Source organism: Coturnix japonica, chromosome 6 (assembly GCF_054131305.1).
Source record: "Coturnix japonica strain WE chromosome 6, WE-NBRP24, whole genome shotgun sequence".
Classification (NCBI taxonomy): Eukaryota; Metazoa; Chordata; class Aves; order Galliformes; family Phasianidae; genus Coturnix; species Coturnix japonica.
The window spans coordinates 12695049-12720426 of record NC_140668.1 but is presented as its reverse complement, the minus strand read 5'-3'; positions in this window follow the sequence as shown (position 1 = coordinate 12720426).

The window sequence follows — 25378 nt, the reverse complement described above, 5'->3', positions numbered from 1 at the left end:
TGGCGCAGTAGATTCCGAGTTAGATTCCGAGTTATGATGTAGGCGCAGTAGATTCCGAGTTATGATGTAGGCGCAGTAGATTCCGAGTTATGATGTAGGCGCAGTACATTCCGAGTTATGATGTAGGCGCAGTAGATTCCGAGTTAGATTCTGAGTTATGATGTAGGCACAGTAGATTCCGAGTTATGATGTAGGCGCAGTAGATTCCGAGTTATGATGTAGGTGCAGTAGATTCCGAGTTATGATGTAGGTGCAGTAGATTCCGAGTTATGATGTAGGCGCAGTAGATTCCGAGTTATAATGTAGGCGCAGTAGATTCCGAGTTATGATGTAGGCGCAGTAGATTCCGAGTTATGATGTAGGCGCAGTAGATTCCGAGTTAGATTCCGAGTTATGATGTAGGCACAGTAGATTCCGAGTTATGATGTAGGCGCAGTAGATTCCGAGTAAGATTCCGAGTTATGATGTAGGCGCAGTAGATTCCGAGTTAGATTCCGAGTTATGATGTAGGCGCAGTAGATTCTGAGTTATGATGTAGGCGCAGTAGATTCCGAGATATGATGTAGGCGCAGTAGATTCCGAGTTATGATGTAGGCGCAGTACATTCCGAGTTATGATGTAGGCGCAGTAGATTCCGAGTTAGATTCCGAGTTATGATGTAGGCACAGTAGATTCCGAGTTATGATGTAGGCGCAGTAGATTCCGAGTTATGATGTAGGTGCAGTAGATTCCGAGTTATGATGTAGGTGCAGTAGATTCCGAGTTATGATGTAGGCGCAGTAGATTCCGAGTTATAATGTAGGCGCAGTAGATTCCGAGTTATGATGTAGGCGCAGTAGATTCCGATTTATGATGTAGGCGCAGTAGATTCCGAGTTAGATTCCGAGTTATGATGTAGGCGCAGTAGATTCTGAGTTAGATTCCGAGTTATGATGTAGGCGCAGTAGATTCCGAGTTATGATGTAGGCGCAGTAGATTCCGAGTTAGATTCCGAGTTATGATGTAGGCGCAGTAGATTCCGAGTTAGATTCCGAGTTATGATGTAGGCGCAGTAGATTCCGAGTTAGAATCTGAGTTATGATGTAGGCGCAGTAGATTCCGAGTTATAATGTAGGCGCAGTAGATTCCGAGTTATGATGTAGGCGCAGTAGATTCCGAGTTATGATGTAGGCGCAGTAGATTCCGGGTTAGATTCCGAGTTATGATGTAGGCGCAGTAGATTCCGAGTTAGATTCCGAGTTATGATGTAGGCGCAGTAGATTCCGAGTTAGATTCCGAGTTATGATGTAGGCGCAGTAGATTCCGAGTTATGATGTAGGCGCAGTAGATTACGAGTTAGATTCCGAGTTATGATGTAGGCGCAGTAGATTCCGAGTTATGATGTAGGCGCAGTAGATTCCGAGTTAGATTCCGAGTTATGATGTAGGCGCAGTAGATTCCGAGTTAGAATCTGAGTTATGATGTAGGCGCAGTAGATTCCGAGTTATAATGTAGGCGCAGTAGATTCCGAGTTATGATGTAGGCGCAGTAGATTCCGAGTTATGATGTAGGCGCAGTAGATTCCGAGGTATGATGTAGGCGCAGTAGATTCCGAGTTATGATGTAGGCGCAGTAGATTCCGAGATATGATGTAGGCGCAGTAGATTCCGAGTTATGATGTAGGCGCAGTAGATTCCGAGTTATGATGTAGGCGCAGTACATTCCGAGTTATGATGTAGGCGCAGTAGATTCCGAGTTAGATTCCGAGTTATGATGTAGGCACAGTAGATTCCGAGTTATGATGTAGGCGCAGTAGATTCCGAGTTATGATGTAGGTGCAGTAGATTCCGAATTATGATGTAGGTGCAGTAGATTCCGAGTTATGATGTAGGCGCAGTAGATTCCGAGTTATAATGTAGGCGCAGTAGATTCCGAGTTATGATGTAGGCGCAGTAGATTCCGATTTATGATGTAGGCGCAGTAGATTACGAGTTAGATTCCGAGTTATGATGTAGGCGCAGTAGATTCTGAGTTAGATTCCGAGTTATGATGTAGGCGCAGTAGATTCCGAGTTATGATGTAGGCGCAGTAGATTCCGAGTTAGATTCCGAGTTATGATGTAGGCGCAGTAGATTCCGAGTTATGATGTAGGCCCAGTAGATTCCGAGTTAGATTCCGAGTTATGATGTAGGCGCAGTAGATTCCGAGTTAGATTCCGAGTTATGATGTAGGCACTGTAGATTCCGAGTTAGAATCTGAGTTATGATGTAGGCGCAGTAGATTCCGAGTTATAATGTAGGCGCAGTAGATTCCGAGTTATGATGTAAGCGCAGTAGATTCCGAGTTATGATGTAGGCGCAGTAGATTCCGGGTTAGATTCCGAGTTATGATGTAGGCGCAGTAGATTCCGAGTTAGATTCCGAGTTATGATGTAGGCGCAGTAGATTCCGAGTTATGATGTAGGCGCAGGAGATTCAGGGTTAGATTCCGAGTTATGATGTAGGCGCAGTAGATTCCGAGTTAGATTCCGAGTTATGATGTAGGCGCAGTAGATTCCGAGTTAGATTCCGAGTTATGATGTAGGCGCAGTAGATTCCGAGTTAGATTCCGAGTTATGATGTAGGCGCAGTAGATTCCGAGTTATGATGTTGGCGCAGTAGATTCCGAGTTATGATGTAGGCGCAGTAGATTCTGAGTTATGATGTTGGCGCAGTAGATTCCGAGTTAGATTCCGAGTTATGATGTAGGCGCAGTAGATTCTGAGTTAGATTCCGAGTTATGATGTAGGCGCAGTAGATTCCGAGTTAGATTCCGAGTTATGATGTAGGCGCAGTAGATTCCGAGTTATGATGTAGGCGCAGTAGATTCCGAGTTAGATTCCGAGTTATGATGTAGGCGCAGTAGATTCCGAGTTATGATGTAGGCGCAGTAGATTCCGAGTTAGATTCCGAGTTATGATGTAGGCGCAGTTGATTCCGAGTTATAATGTAGGCGCAGTATATTCCGAGTTATGATGTAGGCGCAGTAGATTCCGAGTTATGATGTAGGCGCAGTAGATTCCGAGTTATGATGTAGGCGCAGTAGATTCCGAGTTATGATGTAGGCGCAGTAGATTCCGGGTTAGATTCCGAGTTATGATGTAGGCGCAGTAGATTCCGAGTTATGATGTAGGCGCAGTAGATTCAGGGTTAGATTCCGAGTTATGATGTAGGCGCAGTAGATTCCGAGTTAGATTCCGAGTTATGATGTAGGCGCAGTAGATTCCGAGTTAGATTCCGAGTTATGATGTAGGCGCAGTAGATTCCGAGTTATGATGTAGGCGCAGTAGATTACGAGTTAGATTCCGAGTTATGATTTAGGCGCAGTATATTCCGAGTTATGATGTAGGCGCAGTAGATTCCGAGTTAGATTCCGAGTTATGATGTAGGCGCAGTAGATTCCGAGTTAGATTCCGAGTTATGATGTAGGCGCAGTAGATTCCGAGTTATGATGTAGGCGCAGTAGATTCCGTGTTATGATGTAGGCGCAGTAGATTCTGAGTTATGATGTTGGCGCAGTAGATTCCGAGTTAGATTCCGAGTTATGATGTAGGCGCAGTAGATTCCGAGTTATGATGTAGGCGCAGTAGATTCCGAGTTATGATGTAGGCGCAGTACATTCCGAGTTATGATGTAGGCGCAGTAGATTCCGAGTTAGATTCCGAGTTATGATGTAGGCACAGTAGATTCCGAGTTATGATGTAGGCGCAGTAGATTCCGAGTTATGATGTAGGTGCAGTAGATTCCGAGTTATGATGTAGGTGCAGTAGATTCCGAGTTATGATGTAGGCGCAGTAGATTCCGAGTTATAACGTAGGCGCAGTAGATTCCGAGTTATGATGTAGGCGCAGTAGATTCCGAGTTATGATGTAGGCGCAGTAGATTCCGAGTTATGATGTAGGCGCAGTAGATTCCGAGTTATGATGTAGGCGCAGTAGATTCCGAGTTAGATTCCGAGTTATGATGTAGGCACAGTAGATTCCGAGTTATGATGTAGGCGCAGTAGATTCCGAGTAAGATTCCGAGTTATGATGTAGGCGCAGTAGATTCCGAGTTAGATTCCGAGTTATTATGTAGGCGCAGTAGATTCTGAGTTATGATGTATGCGCAGTAGATTCCGAGTTATAATGTAGGCGCAGTAGATTCCGAGTTATGATGTAGGCGCAGTAGATTCCGAGTTATGATGTAGGCGCAGTAGATTCCGAGTTATGATGTAGGCGCAGTAGATTCCGAGTTAGATTCCGAGTTATGATGTAGGCACAGTAGATTCCGAGTTATGATGTAGGCGCAGTAGATTCCGAGTTATGATGTAGGTGCAGTAGATTCCGAGTTATGATGTAGGTGCAGTAGATTCCGAGTTATGATGTAGGCGCAGTAGATTCCGAGTTAGAATGTAGGCGCAGTAAATTCCAAGTTATGATGTAGGCGCAGTAGATTCCGAGTCATTATGTAGGCGCAGTAGATTCCGAGTTATGATGTAGGCGCAGTAGATTCCGAGTTATGATGTAGGCGCAGTAGATTCCGAGTTAGATTCCGAGTTATGATGTAGGCACAGTAGATTCCGAGTTAGATTCCGAGTTATGATGTAGGCGCAGTAGATTCTGAGTAATGATGTAGGCGCAGTAGATTCCGAGTTATGATGTAGGCGCAGTAGATTCCGAGTTATGATGTAGGCGCAGTAGATTCTGAGTTAGATTCCGAGTTATGATGTAGGCGCAGTAGATTCCGAGTTAGATTCCGAGTTATGATGTAGGCGCAGTAGATTCCGAGTTAGATTCCGAGTTATGATGTAGGCGCAGTAGATTCCGAGTTATGATGTAGGCGCAGTAGATTCCGAGTTAGATTCCGAGTTATGATGTAGGCGCAGTAGATTCCGAGTTATGATGTAGGCGCAGTAGATTCCGAGTTAGATTCCGAGTTATGATGTAGGCGCAGTAGATTCCCAGTTAGATTCCGAGTTATGATGTAGGCGCAGTAGATTCCGAGTTACATTCCGAGTTATGATGTAGGCGCAGTAGATTCCCAGTTAGATTCCGAGTTACGATGTAGGTGCAGTAGATTCCGAGTTATGATGTAGGCGCAGTAGATTCCGAGTTAGATTCCGTGTTATGATGTAGGCGCAGTAGATTCCGAGTTAGATTCCGAGTTATGATGTAGGCGCAGTAGATTCCGAGTTAGATTCCGAGTTATGATGTAGGCGCAGTAGATTCCGAGTTATGATGTAGGCGCAGTAAATTCCGAGTTAGATTCTGAGTTATGATGTAGGCGCAGTAGATTCCGAGTTATGATGTAGGCGCAGTAGATTCTGAGTTAGATTCCGAGTTATGATGTAGGCGCAGTAGATTCCGAGTTAGATTCCGAGTTATGATGTAGGCGCAGTAGATTCCGATTTATGATGTAGGCGCAGTAGATTCCGAGTTAGATTCCGAGTTATGACGTAGGCGCAGTAGATTCTGAGTTAGATTCTGAGTTTTGATGTAGGCGCAGTAGATTCCGAGTTATGATGTAGGCGCAGTAGATTCCGAGTTATAATGTAGGCGCAGTAGATTCCGAGTTATGATGTAGGCGCAGTAGATTCCGAGTTATGATGTAGGCGCAGTAGATTCCGAGTTATGATGTAGGCGCAGTAGATTCCGAGTTATGATGTAGGCGCAGTAGATTCAGAGTTAGATTCCGAGTTATGATGTAGGCACAGTAGATTCCGAGTTATGATGTAGGCGCAGTAGATTCCGAGTAAGATTCCGAGTTATGATGTAGGCGCAGTAGATTCCGAGTTAGATTCCGAGTTATGATGTAGGCGCAGTAGATTCTGAGTTATGATGTAGGCGCAGTAGATTCCGAGATATGATGTAGGCGCAGTAGATTCCGAGTTATGATGTAGGCGCAGTAGATTCCGAGTTATGATGTAGGCGCAGTACATTCCGAGTTATGATGTAGGCGCAGTAGATTCCGAGTTAGATTCCGAGTTATGATGTAGGCACAGTAGATTCCGAGTTATGATGTAGGCGCAGTAGATTCCGAGTTATGATGTAGGTGCAGTAGATTCCGAGTTATGATGTAGGTGCAGTAGATTCCGAGTTATGATGTAGGCGCAGTAGATTCCGAGTTATAATGTAGGCGCAGTAGATTCCGAGTTATGATGTAGGCGCAGTAGATTCCGATTTATGATGTAGGCGCAGTAGATTACGAGTTAGATTCCGAGTTATGATGTAGGCGCAGTAGATTCTAAGTTAGATTCCGAGTTATGATGTAGGCGCAGTAGATTCCGAGTTATGATGTAGGCGCAGTAGATTCCGAGTTAGATTCCGAGTTATGATGTAGGCGCAGTAGATTCCGAGTTATGATGTAGGCCCAGTAGATTCCGAGTTAGATTCCGAGTTATGATGTAGGCGCAGTAGATTCCGAGTTAGATTCCGAGTTATGATGTAGGCACTGTAGATTCCGAGTTAGAATCTGAGTTATGATGTAGGCGCAGTAGATTCCGAGTTATAATGTAGGCGCAGTAGATTCCGAGTTATGATGTAAGCGCAGTAGATTCCGAGTTATGATGTAGGCGCAGTAGATTCCGGGTTAGATTCCGAGTTATGATGTAGGCGCAGTAGATTCCGAGTTAGATTCCGAGTTATGATGTAGGCGCAGTAGATTCCGAGTTATGATGTAGGCGCAGTAGATTACGAGTTAGATTCCGAGTTATGATGTAGGCGCAGTAGATTCCGAGTTATGATGTAGGCGCAGTAGATTCCGGGTTAGATTCCGAGTTATGATGTAGGCGCAGTAGATTCCGAGTTAGATTCCGAGTTATGATGTAGGCGCAGTAGATTCCGAGTTATGATGTTGGCGCAGTAGATTCCGAGTTATGATGTAGGCGCAGTAGATTCTGAGTTATGATGTTGGCGCAGTAGATTCCGAGTTAGATTCCGAGTTATGATGTAGGCGCAGTAGATTCCGAGTTATGATGTAGGCGTAGTAGATTCCGAGTTAGATTCCGAGTTATGATGTAGGCGCAGTAGATTCCGAGTTAGATTCCGAGTTATGATGTAGGCGCAGTAGATTCCGAGTTATGATGTAGGCGCAGTAGATTACGAGTTAGATTCCGAGTTATGATGTAGGCGCAGTAGATTCCGAGTTATGATGTAGGCGCAGTAGATTCCGGGTTTGATTCCGAGTTATGATGTAGGCGCAGTAGATTCCGAGTTAGATTCCGAGTTATGATGTAGGCGCAGTAGATTCCGAGTTATGATGTTGGCGCAGTAGATTCCGAGTTATGATGTAGGCGCAGTAGATTCTGAGTTATGATGTTGGCGCAGTAGATTCCGAGTTAGATTCCGAGTTATGATGTAGGCGCAGTAGATTCCGAGTTATGATGTAGGCGCAGTAGATTCCGAGTTATGATGTAGGTGCAGTACATTCCGAGTTATGATGTAGGCGCAGTAGATTACGAGTTAGATTCTGAGTTATGATGTAGGCACAGTAGATTCCGAGTTATGATGTAGGCGCAGTAGATTCCGAGTTATTATGTAGGTGCAGTAGATTCCGAGTTATGATGTAGGTGCAGTAGATTCCGAGTTATGATGTAGGCGCAGTAGATTCCGAGTTATAATGTAGGCGCAGTAGATTCCGAGTTATGATGTAGGCGCAGTAGATTCCGAGTTAGATTCCGAGTTATGATGTAGGCACAGTAGATTCCGAGTTATGATGTAGGCGCAGTAGATTCCGAGTAAGATTCCGAGTTATGATGTAGGCGCAGTAGATTCCGAGTTAGATTCCGAGTTATGATGTAGGCGCAGTAGATTCTGAGTTATGATGTAGGCGCAGTAGATTCCGAGTTAGATTCCGAGTTATGATGTAGGCGCAGTAGATTCCGAGTTAGAATCTGAGTTATGATGTAGGCGCAGTAGATTCCGAGTTATAATGTAGGCGCAGTAGATTCCGAGTTATGATGTAGGCGCAGTAGATTCCGAGTTATGATGTAGACGCAGTAGATTCCGGGTTAGATTCCGAGTTATGATGTAGGCGCAGTAGATTCCGAGTTATGATGTAGGCGCAGGAGATTCAGGGTTAGATTCCGAGTTATGATGTAGGCGCAGTAGATTCCGAGTTAGATTCCGAGTTATGATGTAGGCGCAGTAGATTCCGAGTTAGATTCCGAGTTATGATGTAGGCGCAGTAGATTCCGAGTTAGATTCCGAGTTATGATGTAGGCGCAGTAGATTCCGAGTTATGATGTTGGCGCAGTAGATTCCGAGTTATGATGTAGGCGCAGTAGATTCTGAGTTATGATGTTGGCGCAGTAGATTCCGAGTTAGATTCCGAGTTATGATGTAGGCGCAGTAAATTCTGAGTTAGATTCCGAGTTATGATGTAGGCGCAGTAGATTCCGAGTTAGATTCCGAGTTATGATGTAGGCGCAGTAGATTCCGAGTTATGATGTAGGCGCAGTAGATTCCGAGTTAGATTCCGAGTTATGATGTAGGCGCAGTAGATTCCGAGTTATGATGTAGGCGCAGTAGATTCCGAGTTATGATGTAGGCGCAGTAGATTCCGAGTTAGATTCCGAGTTATGATGTAGGCGCAGTTGATTCCGAGTTATAATGTAGGCGCAGTATATTCCGAGTTATGATGTAGGCGCAGTAGATTCCGAGTTATGATGTAGGCGCAGTAGATTCCGAGTTATGATGTAGGCGCAGTAGATTCCGAGTTATGATGTAGGCGCAGTAGATTCCGGGTTAGATTCCGAGTTATGATGTAGGCGCAGTAGATTCCGAGTTATGATGTAGGCGCAGTAGATTCAGGGTTAGATTCCGAGTTATGATGTAGGCGCAGTAGATTCCGAGTTAGATTCCGAGTTATGATGTAGGCGCAGTAGATTCCGAGTTAGATTCCGAGTTATGATGTAGGCGCAGTAGATTCCGAGTTATGATGTAGGCGCAGTAGATTACGAGTTAGATTCCGAGTTATGATGTAGGCGCAGTATATTCCGAGTTATGATGTAGGCGCAGTAGATTCCGAGTTAGATTCCGAGTTATGATGTAGGCGCAGTAGATTCCGAGTTAGATTCCGAGTTATGATGTAGGCGCAGTAGATTCCGAGTTATGATGTAGGCGCAGTAAATTCCGTGTTATGATGTAGGCGCAGTAGATTCTGAGTTATGATGTTGGCGCAGTAGATTCCGAGTTAGATTCCGAGTTATGATGTAGGCGCAGTAGATTCCGAGTTATGATGTAGGCGCAGTAGATTCCGAGTTATGATGTAGGCGCAGTAGATTCCGAGTTATGATGTAGGCGCAGTAGATTCCGAGTTAGATTCCGAGTTATGATGTAGGCACAGTAGATTCCGAGTTATGATGTAGGCGCAGTAAATTCCGAGTTATGATGTAGGTGCAGTAGATTCCGAGTTATGATGTAGGTGCAGTAGATTCCGAGTTATGATGTAGGCGCAGTAGATTCCGAGTTATAATGTAGGCGCAGTAGATTCCGAGTTATGATGTAGGCGCAGTAGGTTCCGAGTTATGATGTAGGCGCAGTAGATTCCGAGTTATGATGTAGGCGCAGTAGATTCCGAGTTAGATTCCGAGTTATGATGTAGGCACAGTAGATTCCGAGTTATGATGTAGGCGCAGTAGATTCCGAGTAAGATTCCGAGTTATGATGTAGGCGCAGTAGATTCCGAGTTAGATTCCGAGTTATTATGTAGGCGCAGTAGATTCTGAGTTATGATGTATGCGCAGTAGATTCCGAGTTATAATGTAGGCGCAGTAGATTCCGAGTTATGATGTAGGCGCAGTAGATTCCGAGTTATGATGTAGGCGCAGTAGATTCCGAGTTATGATGTAGGCGCAGTAGATTCCGAGTTAGATTCCGAGTTATGATGTAGGCACAGTAGATTCCGAGTTATGATGTAGGCGCAGTAGATTCCGAGTTATGATGTAGGTGCAGTAGATTCCGAGTTATGATGTAGGTGCAGTAGATTCCGAGTTATGATGTAGGCGCAGTAGATTCCGAGTTAGAATGTAGGCGCAGTAAATTCCAAGTTATGATGTAGGCGCAGTAGATTCCGAGTCATTATGTAGGCGCAGTAGATTCCGAGTTATGATGTAGGCGCAGTAGATTCCGAGTTATGATGTAGGCGCAGTAGATTCCGAGTTAGATTCCGAGTTATGATGTAGGCACAGTAGATTCCGAGTTAGATTCCGAGTTATGATGTAGGCGCAGTAGATTCTGAGTAATGATGTAGGCGCAGTAGATTCCGAGTTATGATGTAGGCGCAGTAGATTCCGAGTTATGATGTAGGCGCAGTAGATTCTGAGTTAGATTCCGAGTTATGATGTAGGCGCAGTAGATTCCGTGTTATGATGTAGGCGCAGTAGATTCTGAGTTATGATGTTGGCGCAGTAGATTCCGAGTTAGATTCCGAGTTATGATGTAGGCGCAGTAGATTCCGAGTTATGATGTAGGCGCAGTAGATTCCGAGTTATGATGTAGGCGCAGTAGATTCCGAGTTATGATGTAGGCGCAGTAGATTCCGAGTTAGATTCCGAGTTATGATGTAGGCACAGTAGATTCCGAGTTATGATGTAGGCGCAGTAAATTCCGAGTTATGATGTAGGTGCAGTAGATTCCGAGTTATGATGTAGGTGCAGTAGATTCCGAGTTATGATGTAGGCGCAGTAGATTCCGAGTTATAATGTAGGCGCAGTAGATTCCGAGTTATGATGTAGGCGCAGTAGGTTCCGAGTTATGATGTAGGCGCAGTAGATTCCGAGTTATGATGTAGGCGCAGTAGATTCCGAGTTAGATTCCGAGTTATGATGTAGGCACAGTAGATTCCGAGTTATGATGTAGGCGCAGTAGATTCCGAGTAAGATTCCGAGTTATGATGTAGGCGCAGTAGATTCCGAGTTAGATTCCGAGTTATTATGTAGGCGCAGTAGATTCTGAGTTATGATGTATGCGCAGTAGATTCCGAGTTATAATGTAGGCGCAGTAGATTCCGAGTTATGATGTAGGCGCAGTAGATTCCGAGTTATGATGTAGGCGCAGTAGATTCCGAGTTATGATGTAGGCGCAGTAGATTCCGAGTTAGATTCCGAGTTATGATGTAGGCACAGTAGATTCCGAGTTATGATGTAGGCGCAGTAGATTCCGAGTTATGATGTAGGTGCAGTAGATTCCGAGTTATGATGTAGGTGCAGTAGATTCCGAGTTATGATGTAGGCGCAGTAGATTCCGAGTTAGAATGTAGGCGCAGTAAATTCCAAGTTATGATGTAGGCGCAGTAGATTCCGAGTCATTATGTAGGCGCAGTAGATTCCGAGTTATGATGTAGGCGCAGTAGATTCCGAGTTATGATGTAGGCGCAGTAGATTCCGAGTTAGATTCCGAGTTATGATGTAGGCACAGTAGATTCCGAGTTAGATTCCGAGTTATGATGTAGGCGCAGTAGATTCTGAGTAATGATGTAGGCGCAGTAGATTCCGAGTTATGATGTAGGCGCAGTAGATTCCGAGTTATGATGTAGGCGCAGTAGATTCTGAGTTAGATTCCGAGTTATGATGTAGGCGCAGTAGATTCCGAGTTAGATTCCGAGTTATGATGTAGGCGCAGTAGATTCCGAGTTAGATTCCGAGTTATGATGTAGGCGCAGTAGATTCCGAGTTATGATGTAGGCGCAGTAGATTCCGAGTTAGATTCCGAGTTATGATGTAGGCGCAGTAGATTCCGAGTTATGATGTAGGCGCAGTAGATTCCGAGTTAGATTCCGAGTTATGATGTAGGCGCAGTAGATTCCCAGTTAGATTCCGAGTTATGATGTAGGCGCAGTAGATTCCGAGTTACATTCCGAGTTATGATGTAGGCGCAGTAGATTCCCAGTTAGATTCCGAGTTACGATGTAGGTGCAGTAGATTCCGAGTTATGATGTAGGCGCAGTAGATTCCGAGTTAGATTCCGAGTTATGATGTAGGCGCAGTAGATTCCGAGTTAGATTCCGAGTTATGATGTAGGCGCAGTAGATTCCGAGTTAGATTCCGAGTTATGATGTAGGCGCAGTAGATTCCCAGTTAGATTCCGAGTTATGATGTAGGCGCAGTAGATTCCGAGTTAGATTCCGAGTTATGATGTAGGCGCAGTAGATTCCGAGTTATGATGTAGGCGCAGTAGATTCCGAGTTAGATTCTGATTTATGATGTAGGCGCAGTAGATTCCGAGTTATGATGTAGGCGCAGTAGATTCTGAGTTAGATTCCGAGTTATGATGTAGGCGCAGTAGATTCCGAGTTAGATTCCGAGTTATGATGTAGGCGCAGTAGATTCCGATTTATGATGTAGGCGCAGTAGATTCCGAGTTAGATTCCGAGTTATGACGTAGGCGCAGTAGATTCTGAGTTAGATTCTGAGTTTTGATGTAGGCGCAGTAGATTCCGAGTTATGATGTAGGCGCAGTAGATTCCGAGTTAGATTCCGAGTTATGATGTAGGCGCAGTAGATTCCGAGTTATGATGTAGGCGCAGTAGATTCCGAGTTAGATTCCGAGTTATGATGTAGGCGCAGTAGATTCCGAGTTAGATTCCGAGTTATGATGTAGGCGCAGTAGATTCCGAGTTAGAATCTGAGTTATGATGTAGGCGCAGTAGATTCCGAGTTATGATGTAGGCGCAGTAGATTCCGAGTTAGATTCCGAGTTATGATGTAGGCGCAGTAGATTCCGAGTTAGATTCCGAGTTATGATGTAGGCGCAGTAGATTCCGAGTTAGATTCCGAGGTATGATGTAGGCACAGTAGATTCCGAGTTATGATGTAGGCGCAGTAGATTCCGAGTTATGATGTAGGCGCAGTAGATTCCGGGTTAGATTCCGAGTTATGATGTAGGCGCAGTAGATTCAGGGTTAGATTCCGAGTTATGATGTAGGCGCAGTAGATTCCGAGTTAGATTCCGAGTTATGTTGTAGGCGCAGTAGATTCCGAGTTAGATTCCGAGTTATGATGTAGGCGCAGTAGATTCCGAGTTATGATGTAGGCGCAGTAGATTCCGAGTTAGATTCCGAGTTATGATGTAGGCGCAGTAGATTCCGAGTTATGATGTAGGCGCAGTAGATTCCGAGTTAGATTCTGAGTTATGATGTAGGCGCAGTAGATTCCGAGTTAGATTCCGAGTTATGATGTAGGCGCAGTAGATTCCGAGTTAGAATCTGTGTTATGATGTAGGCGCAGTAGATTCCGAGTTATGATGTAGGCGCAGTAGATTCCGAGTTATGATGTAGGCACAGTAGATTCCGAGTTAGATTCCGAGTTATGATGTAGGCGCAGTAGATTCCGAGTTAGATTCCGAGTTATGATGTAGGCGCAGTAGATTCCGAGTTCGATTCCGAGTTATGATGTAGGCGCAGTAGATTCCGAGTTGTGATGTAGGCGCAGTAGATTCCGAGTTATGATGTAGGCGCAGTAGATTCCGAGTTAGATTCCGAGTTATGATGTAGGCACAGTAAATAACGAGTTATGATGTAGGCGCAGTAGATTCCGAGTTATGATGTAGGCGCAGTAGATTCCGAGTTAGATTCCGAGTTATGATGTAGGCGCAGTAAATAACGAGTTATGATGTAGGCGCAGTAGATTCCGAGTTATGATGTAGGCGCAGTAGATTCCGAGTTAGATTCCGAGTTATGATGTAGGCGCAGTAGATTCCGAGTTAAATTCCGAGTTATGATGTAGGCGCAGTAGATTTCGAGTTAGATTTCGAGTTATGATGTAGGCGCAGTAGATTCCGAGTTATGATGTAGGCACAGTAGATTCCGAGTTATGATGTAGGCGCAGTAGATTCCGAGTTATGATGTAGGCGCAGTAGATTCCGAGTTATTATGTAGGTGCAGTAGATTCCGAGTTATGATGTAGGCACAGTAGATTCCGAGTTATGATGTAGGCACAGTAGATTCCGAGTTAGATTCCGAGTTATGATGTAGGCGCAGTAGATTCCGAGTTATGATGTAGGCGCAGTAGATTCCGAGTTATGATGTAGGCGCAGTAGCTTCCGAGTGAGATTCCGAGTTAAGATGTAGGCGCAGTAGATTCCGAGTTATGATGTAGGCGCAGTAGATTCCGAGTTAGATTCCGAGTTATGATGTAGGCACAGTAGATTCCGAGTTAGATTCCGAGTTATGATGTAGGTGCATTAGATTCCGAGTTATGATGTAGGCGCAGTAGATTCCGAGTTATGATGTAGGCGCAGTAGATTCCGAGTTAGATTCCGAGTTATGATGTAGGCACAGTAGATTCCGAATTAGATTCCGAGTTATGATGTAGGTGCATTAGATTCCGAGTTATGATGTAGGCGCAGTAGATTCCGAGTTATGATGTAGGCGCAGTAGATTCCGGGTTAGATTCCGAGTTATGATGTAGGCGCAGTAGATTCCGAGTTAGATTCCGAGTTATGATGTAGGTGCTGTAGATTCCGAGTTATGATGTAGGCGCAGTAGATTCCGAGTTAGATTCCGAGTTATGATGTAGGCGCAGTAGATTCCGAGTTAGATTCCGAGTTATGATGTAGGCGCAGTAGATTCCGAGTTATGATGTAGGCGCAGTAGATTCCGAGTTAGATTCCGAGTTATGATGTAGGCGCAGTAGATTCCGAGTTATGATGTAGGCGCAGTAGATTCCGAGTTAGATTCCGAGTTATGATGTAGGCTCAGTAGATTCCGAGTTAGATTCCGAGTTATGATGTAGGCGCAGTAGATTCCGAGTTATGATGTAGGCGCAGTAGATTCCGAGTTAGATTCCGAGTTATGATGTAGGCGCAGTAGATTCCGAGTTATGATGTAGGCGCAGTAGATTCCGAGTTAGATTCCGAGTTATGATGTAGGCGCAGTAGATTCCGAGTTATGATGTAGGCGCAGTAGATTCCGAGTTAGATTCCGAGTTATGATGTAGGCGCAGTAGATTCCGAGTTAGATTCCGAGTTATGATGTAGGCGCAGTAGATTCCGAGTTATGATGTAGGCGCAGTAGATTCCGAGTTATGATGTAGGCGCAGTAGATTCCGAGTTAGATTCCGAGTTATGATGTAGGCGCAGTAGATTCCGAGTTAGATTCCGAGTTATGATGTAGGCGCAGTAGATTCCGAGTTAGATTCCGAGTTATGATGTAGGCGCAGTAGATTCCGAGTTATGATGTAGGCGCAGTAGATTACGAGTTAGATTCCGAGTTATGATGTAGGCGCAGTAGATTCCGAGTTATGATGTAGGCGCAGTAGATTCCGGGTTAGATTCCGAGTTATGATGTAGGCGCAGTAGATTCCGAGTTAGATTCCGAGTTATGATGTAGGCGCAGTAGATTCTGAGTTATGATGTTGGCGCAGTAGATTCCGAGTTAGATTCCGAGTTATGATGTAGGCGCAGTAGATTCCGAGTTATGATGTAGGCGCAGTAGATTCCGAGTTAGATTCCGAGTTATGATGTAGGCGCAGTAGATTCCGAGTTAGATTCCGAGTTATGATGTAGGCGCAGTAGATTCCGAGTTATGATGTAGGCGCAGTAGATTACGAGTTAGATTCCGAGTTATGATGTAGGCGCAGTAGATTCCGAGTTATGATGTAGGCGCAGTAGATTCCGGGTTTGATTCCGAGTTATGATGTAGGCGCAGTAGATTCCGAGTTAGATTCCGAGTTATGATGTAGGCGCAGTAGATTCCGAGTTATGATTTTGGCGCAGTAGATTCCGAGTTATGATGTAGGCGCAGTAGATTCCGGGTTAGATTCCGAGTTATGATGTAGGCGCAGTAGATTCCGAGTTATGATGTAGGCGCAGTAGATTCCGGGTTAGATTCCGAGTTATGATGTAGGCGCAGTAGATTCCGAGTTAGATTCCGAGTTATGATGTAGGCGCAGTAGATTCCGAGTTAGATTCCGAGTTATGATGTAGGCGCAGTAGATTACGAGTTAGATTCCGAGTTATGATGTAGGCGTAGTATATTCCGAGTTATGATGTAGGCGCAGTAGATTCCGAGTTAGATTCCGAGTTATGATGTAGGCGCAGTAGATTCCGAGTTAGATTCCGAGTTATGATGTAGGCGCAGTAGATTCCGAGTTATGATGTTGGCGCAGTAGATTCCGAGTTATGATGTAGGCGCAGTAGATTCTGAGTTATGATGTTGGCGCAGTAGATTCCGAGTTAGATTCCGAGTTATGATGTAGGCGCAGTAGATTCCGAGTTATGATGTAGGCGCAGTACATTCCGAGTTATGATGTAGGCGCAGTAGATTCCGAGTTAGATTCCGAGTTATGATGTAGGCTCAGTAGATTCCGAGTTATGATGTAGGCGCAGTAGATTCCGAGTTATGATGTAGGTGCAGTAGATTCCGAGTTATGATGTAGGTGCAGTAGATTCCGAGTTATGATGTAGGCGCAGTAGATTCCGAGTTATAATGTAGGCGCAGTAGATTCCGAGTTATGATGTAGGCGCAGTAGATTTCGAGTTATGATGTAGGCGCAGTAGATTCCGAGTTATGATGTAGGCGCAGTAGATTCCGAGTTATGATGTAGGCGCAGTAGATTCCGAGTTAGATTCCGAGTTATGATGTAGGCACAGTAGATTCCGTGTTATGATGTAGGCGCAGTAGATTCCGAGTAAGATTCCGATTTATGATGTAGGCGCAGTAGATTCCGAGTTAGATTCCGAGTTATGATGTAGGCGCAGTAGATTCTGAGTTATGATGTAGGCGCAGTAGATTCCGAGTTAGATTCCGAGTTATGATGTAGGCGCAGTAGATTCCGAGTTTGAATCTGAGTTATGATGTAGGCGCAGTAGATTCCGAGTTATAATGTAGGCGCAGTAGATTCCGAGTTATGATGTAGGCGCAGTAGATTCCGAGTTATGATGTAGGCGCAGTAGATTCCGAGTTATGATGTAGGCGCAGTAGATTCCGGGTTAGATTCCAAGTTATGATGTAGGCGCAGTAGATTCCGAGTTATGATGTAGGCGCAGTAGATTCAGGGTTAGATTCCGAGTTATGTTGTAGGCGCAGTAGATTCCGAGTTAGATTCCGAGTTATGATGTAGGCGCAGTAGATTCCGAGTTAGATTCCGAGTTATGATGTAGGCGCAGTAGATTCCGAGTTATGATGTAGGCGCAGTAGATTACGAGTTAGATTCCGAGTTATGATGTAGGCGCAGTAGATTCCGAGTTATGATGTAGGCGCAGTAGATTCCGAGTTAGATTCCGAGTTATGATGTAGGCGCAGTAGATTCCGAGTTAGATTCCGAGTTATGATGTAGGCGCAGTAGATTCCGAGTTATGATGTTGGCGCAGTAGAATCCGAGTTATGATGTAGGCGCAGTAGATTCTGAGTTATGATGTTGGCGCAGTAGATTCCGTGTTAGATTCCGAGTTATGATGTAGGCGCTGTAGATTCCGAGTTATGATGTAGGCGCAGTAGATTTAGAGTTATAATGTAGGCGCAGTAGATTCCGAGTTATGATGTAGGCGCAGTACATTCCGAGTTATGATGTAGGCGCAGTAGATTCCGAGTTAGATTCCGAGTTATGATGTAGGCACAGTAGATTCCGAGTTATGATGTAGGCGCAGTAGATTCCGAGTTATGATGTAGGTGCAGTAGATTCCGAGTTATGATGTAGGTGCAGTAGATTCCGAGTTATGATCTAGGCGCAGTAGATTCCGAGTTATAATGTAGGCGCAGTAGATTCCGAGTTATGATGTAGGCGCAGTAGATTCCGAGTTATGATGTAGGCGCAGTAGATTCCGAGTTATGATGTAGGCGCAGTAGATTCCGAATTAGATTCCGAGTTATGATGTAGGCACAGTAGATTCCGAGTTATGATGTAGGCGCAGTAGATTCCGAGTAAGATTCCGAGTTATGATGTAGGCGCAGTAGATTCCGAGTTAGATTCCGAGTTATGATGTAGGCGCAGTAGATTCTGAGTTATGATGTAGGCGCAGTAGATTCCGAGATATGATGTAGGCGCAGTAGATTCCGAGTTATGATGTAGGCGCAGTAGATTCCGAGTTATGATGTAGGCGCAGTACATTCCGAGTTATGATGTAGGCGCAGTAGATTCCGAGTTAGATTCCGAGTTATGATGTAGGCACAGTAGATTCCGAGTTATGATGTAGGCGCAGTAGATTCCGAGTTATGATGTAGGTGCAGTAGATTCCGAGTTATAATGTAGGCGCAGTAGATTCCGAGTTATGATGTAGGCGCAGTAGATTCCGATTTATGATGTAGGCGCAGTAGATTCCGAGTTAGATTCCGAGTTATGATGTAGGCGCAGTAGATTCTGAGTTAGATTCCGAGTTATGATGTAGGCGCAGTAGATTCCGAGTTATGATGTAGGCGCAGTAGATTCCGAGTTAGATTCCGAGTTATGATGTAGGCGCAGTAGATTCCGAGTTATGATGTAGGCGCAGTAGATTCCGAGTTAGATTCCGAGTTATGATGTAGGCGCAGTAGATTCCGAGTTAGATTCCGAGTTATGATGTAGGCGCAGTAGATTCCGAGTTAGAATCTGAGTTATGATGTAGGCGCAGTAGATTCCGAGTTATAATGTAGGCGCAGTAGATTCCGAGTTATGATGTAGGCGCAGTAGATTCCGAGTTATGATTTAGGCGCAGTAGATTCCGGGTTAGATTCCGAGTTATGATGTCGGCGCAGTAGATTCCGAGTTAGATTCCGAGTTATGATGTAGGCGCAGTAGATTCCGAGTTAGATTCCGAGTTATGATGTAGGCGCAGTAGATTCCTAGTTATGATGTAGGCGCAGTAGATTCCGAGTTAGATTCCGAGTTATGATGTAGGCGCAGTAGATTCCGAGTTATGATGTAGGCGCAGTAGATTACGAGTTAGATTCCGAGTTATGATGTAGGCGCAGTAGATTCCGAGTTATGATGTAGGCGCAGTAGATTCCGGGTTAGATTCCGAGTTATGATGTAGGCGCAGTAGATTCCGAGTTAGATTCCGAGTTATGATGTAGGCGCAGTAGATTCCGAGTTATGATGTTGGCGCAGTAGATTCCGAGTTATGATGTAGGCGCAGTAGATTCTGAGTTATGATGTTGGCGCAGTAGATTCCGAGTTAGATTCCGAGTTATGATGTAGGCGCAGTAGATTCCGAGTTATGATGTAGGCGCAGTAGATTCCGAGTTAGATTCCGAGTTATGATGTAGGCGCAGTAGATTCCGAGTTAGATTCCGAGTTATGATGTAGGCGCAGTACATTCCGAGTTATGATGTAGGCGCAGTAGATTACGAGTTAGATTCCGAGTTATGATGTAGGCGCAGTAGATTCCGAGTTATGATGTAGGCGCAGTAGATTCCGGGTTAGATTCCGAGTTATGATGTAGGCGCAGTAGATTCCGAGTTAGATTCCGAGTTATGATGTAGGCGCAGTAGATTCCGAGTTATGATGTTGGCGCAGTAGATTCCGAGTTATGATGTAGGCGCAGTAGATTCTGAGTTATGATGTTGGCGCAGTAGATTCCGAGTTAGATTCCGAGTTATGATGTAGGCGCAGTAGATTCCGAGTTATGATGTAGGCGCAGTAGATTCCAAGTTATGATGTAGACGCAGTAGATTCCGAGTTATGATGTAGGCGCAGTAGATTCCGAGTTATGATGTAGGCGCAGTAGATTCCGAGTTAGATTCCGAGTTATGATGTAGGCACAGTAGATTCCGAGTTATGATGTAGGCGCAGTAGATTCCGAGTTATGATGTAGGTGCAGTAGATTCCGAGTTATGATGTAGGTGCAGTAGATTCCGAGTTATGATGTAGGCGCAGTAGATTCCGAGTTATAATGTAGGCGCAGTAGATTCCGAGTTATGATGTAGGCGCAGTAGATTCCGAGTTATGATGTAGGCGCAGTAGATTCCGAGTTATGATGTAGGCGCAGTAGATTCCGAGTTATTATGTAGGCGCAGTAGATTCCGGGTTAGATTCCGAGTTGTGATGTAGGCACAGTAGATTCCGAGTTATGATGTAGGCGCAGTAGATTCCGGGTTAGATTCCGAGTTATGATGTAGGCGCAGTAGATTCCGAGTTATGATGTAGGCGCAGTAGATTCAGGGTTAGATTCCGAGTTATGATGTAGGCGCAGTAGATTCCGAGTTAGATTCCGAGTTATGATGTAGGCGCAGTAGATTACGAGTTAGATTCCGAGTTATGATGTAGGCGCAGTAGATTCCGAGTTATGATGTAGGCGCAGTAGATTACGAGTTAGATTCCGAGTTATGATGTAGGCGCAGTTGATTCCGAGTTATGATGTAGGCGCAGTAGATTCCGAGTTAGATTCCGAGTTATGATGTAGGCGCTGTAGATTCCGAGTTATGATGTAGGCGCAGTAGATTCCGAGTTATGATGTAGGCGCAGTACATTCCGAGTTATGATGTAGGCGCAGTAGATTCCGAGTTAGATTCCGAGTTATGATGTAGGCACAGTAGATTCCGAGTTATGATGTAGGCGCAGTAGATTCCGAGTTATGATGTAGGTGCAGTAGATTCCGAGTTATGATCTAGGCGCAGTAGATTCCGAGTTATAATGTAGGCGCAGTAGATTCCGAGTTATGATGTAGGCGCAGTAGATTCCGAGTTATGATGTAGGCGCAGTAGATTCCGAGTTATGATGTAGGCGCAGTAGATTCCGAGTTATGATGTAGGCGCAGTAGATTCCGAGTTAGATTCCGAGTTATGATGTAGGCACAGTAGATTCCGAGTTATGATGTAGGCGCAGTAGATTCCGAGTAAGATTCCGAGTTATGATGTAGGCGCAGTAGATTCCGAGTTAGATTCCGAGTTATGATGTAGGCGCAGTAGATTCTGAGTTATGATGTAGGCGCAGTAGATTCCGAGATATGATGTAGGCGCAGTAGATTCCGAGTTATGATGTAGGCGCAGTAGATTCCGAGTTATGATGTAGGCGCAGTACATTCCGAGTTATAATGTAGGCGCAGTAGATTCCGAGTTATGATGTAGGCGCAGTAGATTCCGATTTATGATGTAGGCGCAGTAGATTCCGAGTTAGATTCCGAGTTATGATGTAGGCGCAGTAGATTCTGAGTTATGATGTAGGCGCAGTAGATTCCGAGATATGATGTAGGCGCAGTAGATTCCGAGTTATGATGTAGGCGCAGTACATTCCGAGTTATGATGTAGGCACAGTAGATTCCGAGTTATGATGTAGGCGCAGTAGATTCCGAGTTATGATGTAGGTGCAGTAGATTCCGAGTTATGATGTAGGTGCAGTAGATTCCGAGTTATGATGTAGGCGCAGTAGATTCCGAGTTATAATGTAGGCGCAGTAGATTCCGAGTTATGATGTAGGCGCAGTAGATTCCGATTTATGATGTAGGCGCAGTAGATTCCGAGTTAGATTCCGAGTTATGATGTAGGCGCAGTAGATTCCGAGTTAGATTCCGAGTTATGATGTAGGCGCAGTAGATTCCGAGTTAGAATCTGAGTTATGATGTAGGCGCAGTAGATTCCGAGTTATAATGTAGGCGCAGTAGATTCCGAGTTATGATGTAGGCGCAGTAGATTCCGAGTTATGATGTAGGCGCAGTAGATTCCGGGTTAGATTCCGAGTTATGATGTAGGCGCAGTAGATTCCGAGTTAGATTCCGAGTTATGATGTAGGCGCAGTAGATTCCGAGTTAGATTCCGAGTTATGATGTAGGCGCAGTAGATTCCGAGTTATGATGTAGGCGCAGTAGATTACGAGTTAGATTCCGAGTTATGATGTAGGCGCAGTAGATTCCGAGTTATGATGTAGGCGCAGTAGATTCCGGGTTAGATTCCGAGTTATGATGTAGGCGCAGTAGATTCCGAGTTAGATTCCGAGTTATGATGTAGGCGCAGTAGATTCCGAGTTATGATGTTGGCGCTGCAGATTCCGATTTATGATGTAGGCGCAGTAGATTCTGAGTTATGATGTTGGCGCAGTAGATTCCGAGTTAGATTCCGAGTTATGATGTAGGCGCAGTAGATTCCGAGTTAGATTCCGAGTTATGATGTAGGCACAGTAGATTCCGAGTTATGATGTAGGCGCAGTAGATTCCGAGTAAGATTCCGAGTTATGATGTAGGCGCAGTAGATTCCGAGTTAGATTCCGAGTTATGATGTAGGCGCAGTAGATTCTGAGTTATGATGTAGGCGCAGTAGATTCCGAGTTAGATTCCGAGTTATGATGTAGGCGCAGTAGATTCCGAGTTAGAATCTGAGTTATGATGTAGGCGCAGTAGATTCCGAGTTATAATGTAGGCGCAGTAGATTCCGAGTTATGATGTAGGCGCAGTAGATTCCGAGTTATGATGTAGGCGCAGTAGATTCCGAGTTATGATGTAGGCGCAGTAGATTCCGAGTTATGATGTAGGCGCAGTAGATTCCGGGTTAGATTCCGAGTTATGATGTAGGCGCAGTAGATTCCGAGTTATGATGTAGGCGCAGTAGATTCAGGGTTAGATTCCGAGTTATGATGTAGGCGCAGTAGATTCCGAGTTAGATTCCGAGTTATGATGTAGGCGCAGTAGATTCCGAGTTAGATTCCGAGTTATGATGTAGGCGCAGTAGATTCCGAGTTATGATGTAGGCGCAGTAGATTACGAGTTAGATTCCGAGTTATGATGTAGGCGCAGTATATTCCGAGTTATGATGTAGGCGCAGTAGATTCCGAGTTAGATTCCGAGTTATGATGTAGGCGCAGTAGATTCCGAGTTATGATGTAGGCGCAGTAGATTTCGAGTTATGATGTTGGCGCAGTAGATTCCGAGTTATGATGTAGGCGCAGTAGATTCTGAGTTATGATGTTGGCGCAGTAGATTCCGAGTTAGATTCCGAGTTATGATGTAGGCGCTGTAGATTCCGAGTTGTGATGTAGGCGCAGTAGATTCCGAGTTATGATGTAGGCGCAGTAGATTCAGAGTTATGATGTAGGCGCAGTACATTCCGAGTTATGATGTAGGCGCAGTAGATTCCGAGTTAGATTCCGAGTTATGATGTAGGCACAGTAGATTCCGAGTTATGATGTAGGCGCAGTAGATTCCGAGTTATGATGTAGGTGCAGTAGATTCCGAGTTATGATGTAGGTGCAGTAGATTCCGAGTTATGATCTAGGCGCAGTAGATTCCGAGTTATAATGTAGGCGCAGTAGATTCCGAGTTATGATGTAGGCGCAGTAGATTCCGAGTTATGATGTAGGCGCAGTAGATTCCGAGTTATGATGTAGGCGCAGTAGATTCCGAGTTATGATGTAGGCGCAGTAGATTCCGAGTTAGATTCCGAGTTATGATGTAGGCACAGTAGATTCCGAGTTATGATGTAGGCGCAGTAGATTCCGAGTAAGATTCCGAGTTATGATGTAGGCGCAGTAGATTCCGAGTTAGATTCCGAGTTATGATGTAGGCGCAGTAGATTCTGAGTTATGATGTAGGCGCAGTAGATTCCGAGATATGATGTAGGCGCAGTAGATTCCGAGTTATGATGTAGGCGCAGTAGATTCCGAGTTATGATGTAGGCGCAGTACATTCCGAGTTATGATGTAGGCGCAGTAGATTCCGAGTTAGATTCCGAGTTATGATGTAGGCACAGTAGATTCCGAGTTATGATGTAGGCGCAGTAGATTCCGAGTTATGATGTAGGTGCAGTAGATTCCGAGTTATGATGTAGGTGCAGTAGATTCCGAGTTATGATGTAGGCGCAGTAGATTCCGAGTTATAATGTAGGCGCAGTAGATTCCGAGTTATGATGTAGGCGCAGTAGATTCCGATTTATGATGTAGGCGCAGTAGATTACGAGTTAGATTCCGAGTTATGATGTAGGCGCAGTAGATTCTGAGTTAGATTCCGAGTTATGATGTAGGCGCAGTAGATTCCGAGTTATGATGTAGGCGCAGTAGATTCCGAGTTAGATTCCGAGTTATGATGTAGGCGCAGTAGATTCCGAGTTATGATGTAGGCGCAGTAGATTCCGAGTTAGATTCCGAGTTATGATGTAGGCGCAGTAGATTCCGAGTTAGATTCCGAGTTATGATGTAGGCGCTGTAGATTCCGAGTTAGAATCTGAGTTATGATGTAGGCGCAGTAGATTCCGAGTTATAATGTTGGCGCAGTAGATTCCGAGTTATGATGTAAGCGCAGTAGATTCCGAGTTATGATGTAGGCGCAGTAGATTCCGGGTTAGATTCCGAGTTATGATGTAGGCGCAGTAGATTCCGAGTTAGATTCCGAGTTATGATGTAGGCGCAGTAGATTCCGAGTTAGATTCCGAGTTATGATGTAGGCGCAGTAGATTCCGAGTTATGATGTAGGCGCAGTAGATTACGAGTTAGATTCCGAGTTATGATGTAGGCGCAGTAGATTCCGAGTTATGATGTAGGCGCAGTAGATTCCGGGTTAGATTCCGAGTTATGATGTAGGCGCAGTAGATTCCGAGTTAGATTCCGAGTTATGATGTAGGCGCAGTAGATTCCGAGTTATGATGTTGGCGCAGTAGATTCCGAGTTATGATGTAGGCGCAGTAGATTCTGAGTTATGATGTTGGCGCAGTAGATTCCGAGTTAGATTCCGAGTTATGATGTAGGCGCAGTAGATTCCGAGTTAGATTCCGAGTTATGATGTAGGCGCAGTAGATTCCGAGTTAGATTCCGAGTTATGATGTAGGCGCAGTAGATTCCGAGTTAGAATCTGAGTTATGATGTAGGCGCAGTAGATTCCGAGTTATAATGTAGGCGCAGTAGATTCCGAGTTATGATGTAGGCGCAGTAGATTCCGAGTTATGATGTAGGCGCAGTAGATTCCGGGTTAGATTCCGAGTTATGATGTAGGCGCAGTAGATTCCGAGTTAGATTCCGAGTTATGATGTAGGCGCAGTAGATTCCGAGTTAGATTCCGAGTTATGATGTAGGCGCTGTAGATTCCGAGTTGTGATGTAGGCGCAGTAGATTCCGAGTTATGATGTAGGCGCAGTAGATTCAGAGTTATGATGTAGGCGCAGTACATTCCGAGTTATGATGTAGGCGCAGTAGATTCCGAGTTAGATTCCGAGTTATGATGTAGGCACAGTAGATTCCGAGTTATGATGTAGGCGCAGTAGATTCCGAGTTATGATGTAGGTGCAGTAGATTCCGAGTTATGATGTAGGTGCAGTAGATTCCGAGTTATGATCTAGGCGCAGTAGATTCCGAGTTATAATGTAGGCGCAGTAGATTCCGAGTTATGATGTAGGCGCAGTAGATTCCGAGTTATGATGTAGGCGCAGTAGATTCCGAGTTATGATGTAGGCGCAGTAGATTCCGAGTTATGATGTAGGCGCAGTAGATTCCGAGTTAGATTCCGAGTTATGATGTAGGCACAGTCGATTCCGAGTTATGATGTAGGCGC